General features: G+C 42.5%; 1 pseudogene; it reads right to left on the reverse strand.

The window, feature by feature from the left end:
* LOC117976445 (ribosomal protein S6 kinase beta-1-like) overlaps positions 1–13,192 on the reverse strand; it is a 100,060-nt pseudogene that overhangs the window by 53,846 nt on the left and 33,022 nt on the right.

A 13,192-nucleotide genomic window follows, 5' to 3' on the forward strand; every position in this document is an offset into this window, starting at 1 on the left:
GGCTGGGCCATTCTGGCAGGTGGGCAGGGGTGGTGCTAAGTAGTGGAGCATCTAGAAGATCAGGATGAGGAGTGCAGAGGACAGAGTCATGGGAAATTTCTGCAAGGTCTGCAGCAGTATGTGCTCAGTGCTTCAGAAGATTAACCAACATGAAGAAACAGGAAGACGTGAGAGAGGAAACAGTTGAAAGAGGTTTGCTGTAACCTGGGTGACCAGGGGCACTGAAAAGGGAGGAGGTGACAGAGCTGTGGCAGCAAAGACCAGCTCTTAGTGACCACCCTGTTGGCCTTGCAGTCCTGCCCTCTGCCAAGCCCTCCTTCACATCCCTGCAAAAGTCCTCCTTAAACACTGATTTCAAAATGCCTCTCTAATCCTTACATGCCACTGTTTTCTCATGACTCCTCCTTAAAATATGGGTCCAATCTCACTGTACCATAACTCAAAAACAGGAACAAAATCCCACAAACTTGGTGGCTCCTCAGTGCTTTATCAAAATAAAGCACAAACCTCTTCCTTAGCAATGAAGATTTGCAATATGGCTCCAACCTGCCTTCCAGCTGGAATGTCCTAGTCACCTATCCATCCACCCAACAAATACTAACAGAGAGCCTACCATGCATATATATGGCAGAGTCCCTGGCCTTAGGAAGCCCACAGTCTAGTCCAGACACACATTACCACCCACATTCCCTGAACTTCTACCTCTCTCTACACTTCTTATGCCAACTAACAACTCTCAAGTACTTTGCCTATTTAGTATTGTTTTTTTACAGCTCTTAATTTCATCTTGCACACTACTTACTGTCCAGCATCCTCCTTTTAAACTCACTGAAGACGGGCACTGCATCTTAATTATTTTCATGCAGCAAATATTTGTCGAAGTCAATTGTCCAGGAGGACAAAACAGAAGGAACAATCAAAGCTGATCAGCCCTATGTTTTTCTGATTTCTTACTGTTTGAGACATGATACCTGAAACTGCTTCGTGGTTCCCTCTTTCTTGGGGCCACTTCCACTTTCCCTCTGGTGGAGGTGCTCAGCAGTCTCATGTCCCCAAAGTCCAGAGAGTGGGGCTCTGCTGAGTGACTCCAGCAAGGAACTCTTGCAGAGGTGGGGGTCTGGCTTCAGTTCCTAGGTCCTTCCCTTTCGAAGATCTGTGGGAATGACCACATAATCACCTATTCCTGAAGAAGAGGCTCTTGATTGCCATCAAACATCATTCTCCAGTACAACACAGTTCTCATTTTATCCTCAAGTATAAACATATATATGCTTCTGATGTAATGAAAATGCAATAGGGACGTGGATTCTCCAGGCAGGACCACCACTTCCTTTATAGGATCTATATGCAAATCAACCCTTGTTCAAAAATTATTGTGAATTTCAAGACGATGTCATCAGAGCATTAAACCCAGCATGCACCTTTCTAAGGGCCTTATGAAATTGCCCTTACCTGGGGAAAGACATTACCTGCCCCCAGGTAATGTTTTAATTGACAGACATCAGAGAGAGAGAGAGAGAGAGAGTGGCAGGAAAATGCCTCATGTGATGACCAGGTCACAGGCAGCGGCAGGCAGGAAGGAAACTGGGAACCAAGAAGAACTTTTTTACATGAGAAAGGCCATTCCAGCCACAGGGCCTGGTTCAATAAAAAAGCAGAAATCATTCTGTAGCAGATAAGAGCTGCAGACAAAACCCCTCAGACACTGAGTTAAAGAAGGAAGGGGTTTATTCGTCCGGGAGCATCAGCAAGACTCCTGTCTCAAGAGCCGAGCTCCCTGAGTAAGCAATTCCTGTCCCTTTTAAGGGCTCACAACTCTAAGGGGGTCCGCGTGAGAGGGTCGTGATCGATTGAGCAAGCAGGGGGTACCTGACTGGGGGTTGCATACATCAGTAATTAGAACACAACAGAACAGGAGAGGGATCTTCACAGTGCTTTTCTTATGCAAATAACCGATTAGGTCAGGGGTCGATCTTTTAACTACCAGGCCCAGGGTGTGGTGCCGGGCTGTCTGTGGATTTCATTTCTGCCTTTTAGTTTTTACTTCTTCTTTCTTTGGAGGCAGAAATTGGACATAAGACAATATGAGGGGTGGTCTCCTCCCTTAATTCTTTCAAGGCTCTTTCTGCTGTCATATTTGTCACAATCAAAACAGATAATGAAATAGACTGAATCCTCCAGATGATATTTCTTTTTCTTTTTTAGATATGGAGTTTCGCTATGTTGCCTAGGCTGGATTTGGACTTAACCTCCTGGGCTCAAGTGATCCTCCCACCTCAGCCTTCTGAGTAGCTAGGACTCATAGGAGCATGCCATGATACCTGGTCAGATGATATTTCGTAAAGGACCATAAAAATATAGAACAGGATAAACCTTTCAAGATTGTCTAGTTTATAGTTATAGGGGAAACTGGAGCTGAGAGAACTAAGTGCCTTGTTTAGAGCTACATAGCAAGCCAGAGACCAGGCCCACAGTTGCTGCCCATGACCCACAAACAGTCACGGAAGAAAACAATCCTTCTACAGCTCACAGCCACCAATTATGGGTACTAAAGTTGGGAGTGGGGCTAATTAGCTCTAAATTGCAGAGAAAAACAGTATTTACATCACTAAAGATAACAACAAAAACAGCCCATTAATCCCTTTTTCTGCAGCTTCTGATGATCTCAATGTTGACAAGCAACTTCTGGGGATTGCTGGAAGCAAGCAATTGTCACTGTGATCCTTTATTACAGTAAATAGAATCATCCAAGCAGACAGGTGCCTGGAGGGGGCTAAGTGGGGAGTACTGTCAATGAGGTATTTACTTCAGGGCAATAGTTGTTGTGGTCTCAACTTTAGTATGCATCTTGGCAATTAAAAGAATGGTTTTTTTGGCCAAGCATGGTAGTTCACATCTCAGTGCTTTGGGAGGCTTAGGTGAGAGGACTGCTTGAGGCCAGGAGTTCAAGACCAGCCTGGGCAACAAAACAAGACCCTATGTCTTTAAAAAAATCAGCAACAAAGTTTCTGTCTACCTAGCACAAGCACACTGAGAGGTGCAGCTGGCAGGAGATAAGACACTTATTCCTTGTGTCAGCTGCACTGCTGGATCTAACGTCCATGACACGTCCATTATTCTGGGGTTGAAACTGCAGTAAGTCAAAAGTCTTTTATGTTTATGTAATTTACCTGTAAGGGGAAGGTCAGGAAGGTCCAAGCATTGAGTCATCCCTTTGCTGGCCGACCGCACACTGCTCTAAGCCAGATGCCTCTGTAAAAACCAGGGGGGGCAACAGAATGGTGAGCTTGTAACATCAAGAACAGCACCAACACAGCTGCGTGTGTGTGTGTGTGTGCACGCGTGTGTGCGTCCAACAGTTCTTAAACACAGTGGAATAACTGGGGGAGTTTTTAATTAACTCATTTATTCAAATAGGTAATATATGCAATAGACACAATCCTCAAAAAAAACAAAAAGGGCAAATAGTGAAGAGAAAGTCTCCCTTTCACTCCTGCACCCCAGTTCTCCTTCCCAAGAGTACTCATTACTAATCAGCTTTGTGAATATCTTTCCTGGAATGTTCTCTGTATATTCAAGGACGTGTGTAAAAGCATTCTATTTTGAATGGCCAACAAGTATATGAAAAGATGCTCAACATCACTAATCATCAGGGAAATGCAAATCAAAACCACAGTGACATGCCACCTCACACCTGTTAGGAAGGCCATCATCAAAACCCAGAAAAAAACAAGTGCTGGTGAGGAGGCAGAGAAACCCTTGTGCACTGTTCATGAGAGCGTACAATGGTGTAGCCATTATGGAAAACAGTATGCAGGTTCCTCAAAAACATAACAATAGAACTACCAAATGATCCAGCAATGCCACTTCTAAGTATTTATCCCAAAGAATTGAAAACAGAATCTCAAAGAGATATTTGCACTCTCATGATCATTGCAGTGTTATTCACAAAAGCTAAGAGGTGGATGCAACCCAAGTGTCCACCACCAGATCAATGGATGAAGAAAAGATGGTATATAATATACAATGGAATATTATTACCCATAAAATGGAAATATTCACCCATAAAAAGGAAATCCTGTCTCATGCTACAACATAAATGAGCCTTGAAGACATTATGCTAAGTCAAAGAAGCCGGTCACAGAAGGACAAATGTTGCATGATTCCATGTATGTGAGTGTATTAGTCCACTTCACACTGCTATAAAAACAAGTCAGTTACCTCCAAGATACAATGGGAGTACAGGCATTGAATAAATGCTCCTGTTCCAAATGGGAGAAATTGACCAAAATAAAGAAGCCACAGGCCCCATGCAAGTCCAAAACCCAGTGGGGCAGTCATCAAATCTTAAAGCTCTGAAACGATCTCCTTGACTCCATGTCTCACATCAGGTCACACTGATCCAAGGGGTAGGCTCCTATGGTCTTGGGCAGCTCCATCCCTGTGGCTTTGCAGGGTACAACACCCCTTCTAGCTGCTTTCACAGGCTGGTGTTGAGTGCCTGTGGTTTTTCTGGGTGCACGGTACACACTGTCAGTGGATCTGCCATTCTGGGGTCTGGAGGACGGTGTCCCTCTTCTCACAGCTCCACTAGGCAGTGCCCCAGGGGGGTTCTGTGTGGGGGCACCAACCTCACATTTCTCTTTTGCCCTGCCCTAGCAGGGGATCTCCATGAGGGTTCCATCCCTGCAGCAGACTTCTGCCTGGTCATCCAGGCATTTCCATACATCCTCTGAAATCTAGACAGAGGTTCCTAAACCTCAGTTCTTGACTTCTGTGTACCCACAGGCCCAACACCACATGGAAGCCACCAAGACTTGGGGCTTGCGCCCTCTGAAGCAATGGCCCAAGCTGTACATTGGCCCCTTCTAGCCACCACTGGAGCTAGAGCAGCTGGGACACAGGGCACCAAGTCCCAAGGCTGCACAGAGCAGGGCGGCCCTGGGCCCAGGCCACAAAACCATTTTTAACTCCTAGGTCTCTGGGCCTGTGATGGGACAGGCTGCCACCAAGATCTCTGACATGTCCTGGGGACATTTTTTCCCACTGTTTTGGTGATTAACATTCGGCTCCTTGTTATGTAAATTTCTGCAGCTGGTCTGAGTATCTCTCCAGAAAGTTGGTTTTTCATTTCTATTGTACTGTCAGGCTGCAAATATTCCAAACTTTTATGCTCTGCTTCCCTTTGAAACATAGTTCCAATTTCAGATCATTTCTCTCAAGTTCAAAGTTCCACAGATCTCTAAGGCAGGGGCAAAATGCCATCAGTCTCTTTGCTAAAAGACAGCAAGAGTGACCTTTGCTCCAGATCCCAATAAGTTCCTCATCCCCATCTGAGACCACCTCACCCTGGACTTCATTTTCCATATCGTATCAGCATTTTGGTCAAAACCATTCAACAAATCTCTAGCAAGTTCCAAACTTTCCCACATCTTCCTATCTTGTTCTGAGCCCTCCAAACTGTTCTAACCTCTGCCTGTTACCCAGTTCCAAAGTCACTTCCACATTTTCAGGCTATCTTTATAGCAGTACCTGACTCTACTGCTACAAATTTACACTATTAGTCAGTTTTCACGTGGCTATAAAGACCTTCCCTGAGACTGGGAATTTATAAAAAGGTTTAATTGACTCAGTTTCACATGGCTGAGGAGGCTTTAGGAGACTTACAATCATGGTAGAAAGGGAAATAGGCACCTTCTTCACAAGGTGGCAGGAGGAAGGTGGGGGAAGGCGGGGACAGAGAAAGACAGAGTGCATGTGGAGGAGGAACTGTCAAACACTTATAAAACCAGGAACTGTCAAACACTTATAAAACCATCAGATCTCGTGAGCACTCACTATCCCAAGAACAGCATGGGGGAAATGGACCCCATCACATCCCACCAAGTCCCTCCCTAGACACATGGGGATTATGGAGATTACAATTCGAGATGAGATTTGGGTGGGGACACAGAGCGAAACCGTATCAGTGAAGAATCTAAAGTCGTCAAACTCACAGAAGCAGAGAGTAGAGTGGTGGCTGCCAGAGGTTGTGGGGAGGGCAAGTGGGGAGTTGTTCAGTGGGTACAGTTTCAGTCAAGCAAGATAAAAAAGTTCTAGAGAACAAAAAGATGGCAACAATAGACATTGGAGAGTGGTAGAATGGGGAGGGGGGCAAAGGTTGAAAAACTACCTATTGGATACTATGCTCACCACCTGGATGATGGGTTCAATTGTACCCCAAACCTCAGCATCCCACAATATACCCATGTAACAAACCTGCACATGTACCCTGAATCTGAAATAAAGCTGAAATTTTAGAAAACGTTTCTGGAGATCTGCTGTACAACATTGTGCTTATAGTTAACCGTACTTAAAAATTTGTTAAGAGGGTAGTTTTCATGGTGTATTTGTTTTACCACCATTAAAAAAAAGCATTTCAGAATGCAGGTGAGAGTGATATTATTCAAGGAAAACCCTTGAAGAAAAACCCTCTGTTATTCTGAAAACACAAATGTTATCACAGGATTCCATTGCTTTGCATACCGTTTTGCTTCTTTCACTTACTGGTCATTCTCTATCTACCTTTTTGGTGGCTTCTCATGGGAAGTGTTACACAAGAGGCCAAGCACAGGGCTCTGGGGCCACATAGCCACCAACCAGCTGCACAACTCTGGGTTACTTCATCCTCTGTGCTTCATATTCTTTATCTATAAAATGGCACTGATATAAATAGTACCTACCCCAGAGGATTGTTGGGGGGGATTAAATGAGTTCAATCTGGTCGGGTGTGGTGGCTCATGCCTGTAATCCCAGCACTTTGGGAGGCCGAGGCGGGTGGATCACTTGAGGTCAGGAGTTCAAGAGCAGCCTGGCCAACATGGTAAAATCCCATCTCTACTAAAAAAATATAGAATTAGCCGGGTCTGGTGGTGCAGACCTGTAATCCCAGCTACTTGGGAGGCTGAGGCAGGAGAATTGCTTGAACCCAGGAGGTGGAGGTTGCAGTGGGCCAAGATGGTGCCATTGCACTCCAGCCAGGGCAACGAGCAAAACTCCGTCTCAAAAAAAAAAAGAGTTAAATCCAGTTAGAACAATCAAAACATGGCCTGGTACATAGTAGACATTCAGTAGATTTTAGCTGTTTTCATTACCATAATTTATTTGATCGATTCTCTGTTAATACTGGCATTGATATTGATATAAGCATTAGGAAATGAATATCCTGGTACATCTGTCTGTGCACATGAGTGAGGAGGGCCATTGTGAGGTTTTCCAAAGCATTCTTTCCCTTAGAGGTCCTACTCCACATCGCATTAAACACAATTCCATGTATCCATGTCTCACATAAATATAATGGTATACAGTTTTCAAAAGTAGTTTTATATCTTGCTTTTGAAATGAGCTGAACAAAAGTGACAATATGGGGCATTCCTATCTCATTCATAATCTTGTGGGAAAGCGTCCAATATTTCACCATTAAGTATGACGTATGATGTAGATACATAATAGAGACCCTTCATCAGATTAAGGAATTGCCCTTCTATTCCTAGTTTTCTAAGACTTTTCATTAAGAAACGTATTAATCTTTACTGAACATATTTTCCTATCATCTACTAAGATGACTATACTTTTTATACCTTTGTTAATGTGGTAAATTAACTCTGGTTGGTTTCAGTAGTTAAAACCACCTTGCATTCCTTGAATAAACCTAATTTAACATGATCTTTTAAATGTATCTCTGAGGCCAGGCGCAGTGGCTCACACCTGTAATCCCAGCACTTTGGGAGGTCGAGGTGGGCAGATCACCTGAGGTCAGGAGTTCGAGACCAGCCTGACCCACATGGAGAAACCCCGCCTCCACTAAAAATACAAAATTAGCCAGGCGTGGTGGCGCATGGCTGTAATCCCAGCTACTCGGGAGGCTGAGGCAGGACAATCACTTGAACTTGGGAGGCGGAGGTTGCGGTGAGCCAGGATCGTGCCATTGCACTCCAGCCTGGGCAACAAGAGTGAAACTCCGTCTCAAAAATAAATAAGTAAATAAATAAATAAATGTACCTCTGAATTAGGTTTTCCAAGATTTTGTTCTGGATTTTTGCATGGAGGTTCATGAGAGACACTGACCTTTTAATTTTCCTGTCTTTTAATGTCCTTGCAAGAATTAGGTATCGAAGATACACTGGCCTCTTAAATGATCTAAGAAAGTTTACCTTTTTTTCTAGTCTTTTTCTAGTCTCTGTATGAATATATATAAGATTGGTGTTATTTCTTCCTTAAATGTTTGGGAGATTTCATGATGAAACCATCTGGGCCTCCTGGCATTTCCTTTGAGAAAATTATTTAAATTACAGACTATCAGGATTTCCTACTACTATTTATGTCAGTTTAGTAAGTGATGTTTTTCTAAGATTTTGACCATCTCATCAACATTTTCTAATTTACAGAGTAGTACTATACAGAGCACTAATCTGTAATCTCCTCATCACTGTTTTCATAATTATGGGATCTTTAGTGATACACCCCTTTAAAAATTCCTGATATAGCTAATTTATGCCTTTTCTTTATATCAGCCTTGTCAGAGGTTCATCAATTTTAATAATCTTTTAAAAGAACAAACTTCATGCAGAACTTTTTAAGATAATCTTTTCATCACAAGTACACTGGTAAAAAAGAAATCTGTTTTTGTTGTACTGAAAGCATCTTCCTTTTGTGTTCACTTTTGAAGGGTATTTTCACCAAGTACGGTATTCTAGGAAAGCAGGCATTCCTTCTGCATTTTGCAGACGCCACTGCATTGTCTTCTGGCTTCCATCATTTTTGTTGAGAAGGCAGATGTCAGTTTTAGCTCTTGCTCCTTTGATATTAAGGTTTCTTTTTTCCCTTTGAGTGCTTTTACGATGCTTTCTCTTTCATTACTAGCAGTTTTAGCCTAATGTGTCTAGGTGGTTTTCTTTGCGCTTACTTTGCTTTCGGTTCATGTTGTTCTTGAATCTAGGGCTTAACATCTGTTTAGTTTTCAAAATTCTTGGCCATTATCTCTTCCAATACTGCTTCTGCCCTATCTGTCTTGTTTTTCTTGTTTTCCCTTTTGGGGACTCCAATTACACATTAGATCTTTTCACCCCATCCCATATAGCTCTTCACCCCATCCCATAGAGCTCTTATGTCCTTTTCTCTATTTCCTATTCTTTGTTTTCTCTGCGCTTCAGTTCAGATATTTCTATCAACTTGTCTTTAGTTCCTTAAGCCTCTCTGAAAATGTTTAATCTACAGGTAAACTTTGTTGAGTCTTAAATTTAGGCATTTTATTTTTAAGTTACAACATTTCTAATGGATTCTTTTTTATAGATTGTGGTTTTCTGCTGAAATTATCCACCTTGTTACTTATTTTCTTTACTGGATTAATCTCAGTTGTTTTAAAGTCCGTGTCTAATATCTGGATCTCCTGTGTCTGTTTCTGTTGCCTAGTTTTCTCTTGTTTTTTTCATCATTTGGTATTATCTATTTGTATACTTAGTATTTTTAAAATTGACTATGACACCATATATTTTTTTAATGTGGCTATAAGTTGAGGTTCTGGATGATGTAATCTTCCTTCAAAGAGTATTTATTTCTGAGTCCAGAAGTCAGTTAAGATAGGGAAAGATCACTTAAATTCAAACCCATGTTTCTATGGGTTTTAAGACTGAACAAATAAAAGACTTCTTTAAGATGTTAAGGAAGAATATTTTCATAATCTAATAGCTAGAAAGGTCTTTTTAAGGCAGGAAACAAAACACTTAAAATCATAAAGGAAAGCACTGAATACAAGGTGCAACATTTTTCTTCAGTAAAATATAACTCCAAAGAAAGTTCAAAGATAAAGAAAATAATAGCATTACATATAAAAAAGTTAAAAAGCACAATATATCAAGATTTCTTACAAATAGGAAAAAGACTAATACCTCAAAATAAATACAGGCAAAGTATGTACGTTTTCATTCACACATATAAAAGATAGATAAACGGTCTGTAAACATATGAAGTGCTCAACCTTACTGAAGGACAAAGTAAATCAAGTTATTATTGTTCATTTACTTAATCTTTAAAATTTATAGAGTGTGAAAATTCTGGGAAAACGGTACCTTGCATGCTATGAGTGGGAGGGTAAACTGAGGGCAACGTGTCTATCAAGTTTTTCAACGTGCCAAGACAGGTCAAATACACTTCCTTTTCTAGGACTCCATTTTCCTTTTCTAGGAATCAATGTGTGGAAGATCTCAGGACAGGCTCACTTGATTCCATCCTCGTCTCTTTGAAGGGTGACTTACTGACTTATATGAGACTGGAAAGCTAAGGGGTGTATTTGCCAAAGTCCTTAAAGCTTGGCTCATTAAGTGGCCTAGTTTCTGTCAAACAGGCCCCTTCTCAGAGGATGTGGAAGGTACAGGGAGTAGAAGGCTGCCCTTCTGCAGCTTCTCCTGGCAAGCATGGCTGGGAAGGCATTTGCTGTTCTGTGGCAGGGAAGTGGAGATTCTTAGGTCTGTTCCATCATCTTCTGGGCAGTATGAGGCAGGCACAGAGCATGGTGTGCTGGCATGGACTGCACCTGTGGCTGTGTGGTCCCAAGGCTGATCCTAGATCTTGGCAGCAGTGGTGGACCTGGGCATGTACCTACAGAAAGACTTCCTGATTCTGGCAGGAACAGAAGCTCCTTTACTGGACCAGCATTGAGATGCTCTGGGAACCCTTCCTGGAAGCTCAGTGGACAGAGCCTACTGCCTTCTCCAGCCCTTCCAGTACCAAATGCCCTGGATTAAATCCCTTTCTGCTTAACTACAGTGATCTCTCATATTTGCAAATGAATCTTGATCCACCCTTATGCAGAAATAGCCCCTTTAGTGGTCAAAAAATTGCATAAGGATCTTCATTTTATTGTTTACCCCAAGTAACCTAAAATCTATCAGTAGAAGTATGGCTATATAAATTGATGTGTATTATATAACCTTTACAAAAAGGAATCATTTCTCCAAATGTTGCAATGTAAAGATGTCTCAGACATATTCCTTTATTCATTCAACAAATATTTGTTGAGCTTCTATCATGATGTGACCATGTTTCACTCCCTGTTACCGACAAAAGATGTGTTAGCAAGCAAAATAAACAAAAATCTTGGTCCTCACGGAGCTCACATTCCAATGATAAAGTGAAATGAGTAAGTGTTGGACTAATGTGTAGTATAACCCAATTTACACAACACACACCCTCTCTCTACACACACAGACACAGACACACACACACATATGTATAAAGAAAAACATCTAGAGGGATATACAACAAACCATAAGCAGTGGTTATTCCTGGGGCTCATCTACCTGGCAGGAGAGACAGCAGCTGCTGGGGAGGTCCTCATTGGTATTTCGCTTAGGGGGCTTCTAAGGGCCTTATGGACAGAAGTATTCAGTCCAGTTCCATCTGCCAAGAAAAGAGATGGGAACATTTACATGTTGTTCCAGTTCAAAATAGCAAATAATACTTTTGGATTTACCTCTTTGGTGACTTGAGAAGTATTCCATGGTGTTTAGTGTGATATTTATTATTCTTTTCTCCTCTGGACTAGAGCTGAATTGGAGAAATGAGAGGGGAGGAGGAGTTAGCTGAGTGGAGGCCAGTCCTAGATGTAGGACAACTGAGTAAAACGAGTATGTTTAAATAATGAGGTGCCTAGGGGAGGAAGGAACAGGAAAGTTCTTGCACAAACTGTGACTGTTAATTCATTTCCCATTTTCACTGACTCACTCACTGGGCTTTCATGTCTTTCAATACGTGTAGTTTAATCTTCATTTAATTTAATTGCAAACTATTTTAGCAGAGATAATAACCGGGTACATTCTAGGATTAATTTTTACTACAGCCTTTTTTTTTTTTTTTTTTTTTTTTGAGACAGAGTGTTGCTCTGTTGCCCACGCTGGAGTGAAGTGGGGCGATCTCGGCTCACTGCAAGTTCCACCTCCCGGTTCATGCCATCCTCCTGCCTCAGCCTCCTGAGCAGCTGGGACTACAGGCACCCACCGCCATGCCCAGCTAATTTTTTGTATTTTTAGTAGAGACGGGGTTTCACCATGTTAGCCAGGATGGTCTCAATCTCCTGACCGCGTGATCTGCCCGCCTCGGCCTCCCAAAGTGCTGGGATTACAGGCGTGAGCCACCGCGCCCAGCCTACTAGAGTCTTTCAATACAATGGCATGTTCATTGCAGTCCAGGAAGAAAGATACTGTTACAGTGGACAGATGCATATTGTTTCTTCTATTTGCTATCTTTATGTGTACAGTATATGTATGAAGTATAGCTATGCATCTTTCTCATACATGAAGATAAACATGACTAAAGGGTATTGTGAGTCTATCAGAAAATTCCAGGAAACCTGGGAGCACACCAAGATCAGAAGTGACAGATCAACACAGGTGCTCACATACAAGACCAGGTAGAAAAATGTCTAGCAGGCTGCAAGATGGGGATGGCCAAGGGTGCCTACAAAAGGGTCAGGTGCACAGTTGTGACGCCTGGTTTCCTTGGAGATGAAGCCTCTGGCTGACCGTGCTATTTCTCATGAAATAAGAAAATGGCAAATAGTAGTGACCTGAATTTAATGGCTATGAGAGGCAGAAAAGAAATGAGGCAAGGTAGGAACTGGAGAGGAGGAAGAGGTAGAGAGGAAGAGGCTGCTTTTGTGTTACTCATGAGTCAGGCTCTCCATCAGTGCCTCCCCGGAGCCTGGGCCAGGCTCCTGCCTGCAGCAGCTCCATGTGGTAGTACCTGGAAAGTGCCCTTGTGGTTGTAACAATGTGGGGCCAGGGTACAGTCAAGAAACGTTTGATATGTCGGGCCAAAGTTTGAATGTGGAACTTTGCTTATAGAAAAAAATGATTAAATACCAGGGCATCCCAAGTCAAATGACTTGATGAGTGACTTATGGTGGTCATGGGCTCTGAGGGCGTTGGAGATGTTCTGTTAACACACACACCAGGCCACTGGCCAGCAGCATCGACCTTGGGGGACTCTGGCTCTTCATCCACAGGTCTGCATGGCAAAGGTCAAATCAGACTGAAAAGGTGGAGGACGTCCCCATGGGAGAAAAAGACACAGAGGAAAACAGAGCTGATGTGGAGAAAATAAACAAAGCTGGAAGGGAAATTCTAAATTTAACATCCTATTTTCTCTACCAGCTTTG

This window comes from Pan paniscus, chromosome 19, assembly GCF_029289425.2.
Source record: "Pan paniscus chromosome 19, NHGRI_mPanPan1-v2.0_pri, whole genome shotgun sequence".
NCBI classification, from domain to species: Eukaryota; Metazoa; Chordata; class Mammalia; order Primates; family Hominidae; genus Pan; species Pan paniscus.